Source organism: Sinohyriopsis cumingii, chromosome 5 (genome assembly GCF_028554795.1).
Source record: "Sinohyriopsis cumingii isolate HCF-2022 chromosome 5, ASM2855479v2, whole genome shotgun sequence".
NCBI classification, from domain to species: Eukaryota; Metazoa; Mollusca; class Bivalvia; order Unionida; family Unionidae; genus Sinohyriopsis; species Sinohyriopsis cumingii.
The window spans coordinates 27613862-27617063 of record NC_142965.1 but is presented as its reverse complement, the minus strand read 5'-3'; positions in this window follow the sequence as shown (position 1 = coordinate 27617063).

Genomic DNA, 3202 nt, shown 5'->3' with positions numbered 1-3202 from the left:
ACACCTGAATAAAGTTAATTCGTGGAACACAATCTTCAGAAGCAATCGCTGGAACGCTTTGAAATTTGAAGTCGTCTATCACTACAGAAACTGACAAAAACTCAAATGTCGATATTAAGGAAAGCGGTGAGATGGGGGCGCCGATCAATAGAGTGGCAGTTTGTAATGAAACACACGTTGGCAGCCGAAATGCTTTTGCAAATTTGCTGAAAGGTCGGGATTCAAATTTACAGACAATTTTTACCATTTTCAAAAAGAAAAATTTATCAGCTGTTTTTGCGCTCCAAGACCTCTGGCGCCCGGGGCAATCGCCCCGTTCGCCCTCCTCCCCTCTCAGTCCCGTTAAAACGATAGTACTCATGTTATGACTTAGTTGTTTTTATATAACAGAGAGGTAAACAGAAATTCTTCATTCCTAACTTAACATCAGTCATTAGAAGAATCAATTTTAGTTGTGTTCAGTTTTAATTTGAGATGATCTATATATTCAAATCATTCACTGAAATTACAAAGTGCTCAACAATGCTTCGGACTAGATCACTATTTTGGGATTATTGTTTATTCATTTACAGACAGCTTTGATTATATCATTGTGATACATCATACTATTAGCAAATCAACACTATTCCAGGCTATTGGCACATCAGCACTTTCAAGACTGGAATTCATTGTAACACCACTGGAATTCATTCGGATTACTTTATACTTTTGGACTAGGATATAACAGTTAGGACTATCTGGGATTTAATTCACAATAATGTAAATTCTTTCAAATCTTAACTTTGGACTTTTAGGTCGTAAACAACATATTAAATAGCTAATTTGTGTCCATGATTGTTGATTATATTTTATGATTATTATTATTTTGCAGTTTTCAAAAAATGTTTAACTGGATTTGAGCTCGGAACATTGGTTTTCCCTGGGGAATTTATTATGTACTTGGTATTAGCATTGTCAAGTTTTAGTAACAGACCTGGTCTTGTTGACAACTTAGAATGTTCTATAAACGAATTTTTGACTCTCTTCCTGGTGTGATAGAATTTTTATAACTATTTGGGATTTAATTCACAATTCATATGTTGGTTTTAAATTTTCACTTTGCAGTCTAGAGAAGTAAAACATTTGTTAAATTTTACTAAATTCGTTGGTTTTCGCTCTTTTTTTTACTTAGTGTAAAACCTTAAAGTCGTAACAATATGAATGACGTTTTATTTGTTTACGATATAACGTAAAAAATATCTGGCATCCACAGCGCCGCACATGTCGCGTGTCGCTTACTATTTTTTGTTACTCACATATTTGATTATTCATGACAGTAATACAGGTAGTAAAAATGTTATTTAACACAATGCAGTTTGTAATATTAAGATTGATAACTTCCGATAAACATAAAACAAACGCAGTATACAGCCCTTTTAATCTTTGTTGGCGCTAACACAAGACCAAGGTGATGGTTTGGCTATCCTCGATATTAAAAATATAACGCTAAAGCCTTATCATAGAAACAAGCCTTAAACAAAACTGGTACAGTATTTACTTTATTATAATCTGATTTTGTTATAAATAGAAAGTTCATTATACAACACTCGTACTTTGCTTATATTTACTAATTAAATCACAGAGACCGGTATAGTAGGGTAGCTGCTGTGGCTCAGTGGTTAGCTTGCCAGACTCACGACGAGACTCATGGCGCGGGTTCGAATCCTACCTTCGGACTAATCTTAGCTGTCGTGGCGTGTCCTTGGGCAAGGCACTTTACTCCAATTGCCTCTGCACTAAATAACCTACATGTGTTGCTTTGACACACGCATCCTAAGAACAAATGGTGGATCCATCCTACACCTTTCGGAGTTTCTAACAGCAGAGGAACTAATGCCCATGATAATACAAATATCGTCCACTGAGTTTCGTGTGTCTGCTTTTCAAATGCTGTCTTCACAGGAGCCAATCCCATCACACCAGTCGTAGAAAAACGGTCTTCCAGAACGTTCGTCCTCTTCCATGGATTCAACACTATTTATAAAATGCTGAAGCCACCTCAAACGTGTAGGCTGTGACAGGGAATTAAATCCCTAAACTCTCTCCAAGTCGGCCTTGATATCAGTCTGAGAGAACCCTTAAAGCGACTGGATTGTACAGTATGTTCTAGAGAACCCTTAAAGCGACTGGATTGTACAGTATGCTCTTTCCTCAGAAGCAGAATTGCTTTCCGACATTTAAGTCACTGTTATTTTACCTATGTTACGTCACACGTGTATATGTGCAGCTGCAGATACTTTGTTATCACATAGTCTGTGCAACTTACATAGAGTGTGTGCAGTTTAATATTTCTGATATTACAATACATATAACCGGACCAATGGAGGCGTGACCTCCCCCTTAATATTTAGCTTGGTTCTATACTGAAATTCAATGATGGAGTTAATGAATGTTGCTGTATAGAATAATTACATTTAATTTTTACAGGATTAGGCAGAATACGATGAAAAGATTTTAAAAATCTGTGTTCGGACTTTATTTTAAAAAAAACCCGCTGCATTCTGTGCCTAATGGTACGGCTACAAAATCTGAATATTTCTAATATTTCCACAAAATATATTTTCCTTTAATTTTAGTATGTTAATTTGGAAGCCTCTCCAAAAAGAATTATGCACATATAATTTTACTGCAGCTTTTTTATACTTTGCAGATGATTACTTCTGGACTATTTAGTATGTCAACCCCAACATTCTCTCCCGCCTAACAGGCATAATTATACAGCATGCGACATAACATGTACTATAAGTAAAATGAAAACAAAGATCTTTTTATAGTGTAAACCTGTATTTATCAGTACAGACACATTCTTAATGTCAACTTCTGTGTAGAGAAAACCATATAAGACGCGGCATCTTTTGGATCAACACGTGTTTGAAAACTTTGTTTTCAATTCTGCACCAAGAGTCAGTTGCTAAGTTCAATAATGGGTTTTCTAAACTCAAGTCTTTAAAAGGACTAAAATTTTATCAAGAAAACAATGTCTGGGTGTGTCAGTTACAACTAGGATTAGCTATCAAAATATTCTTTTACTAAAATCCTACTTGCATTATTAACCAATCCTGGTTAGCCAACCCAAGTATGCTCTATTTTATGCTCATCTATTTCTGGACTTGTTTCTATTCTCAGTATAATTAGTATGGAAGATAGAATCTTTTGAGAGAAC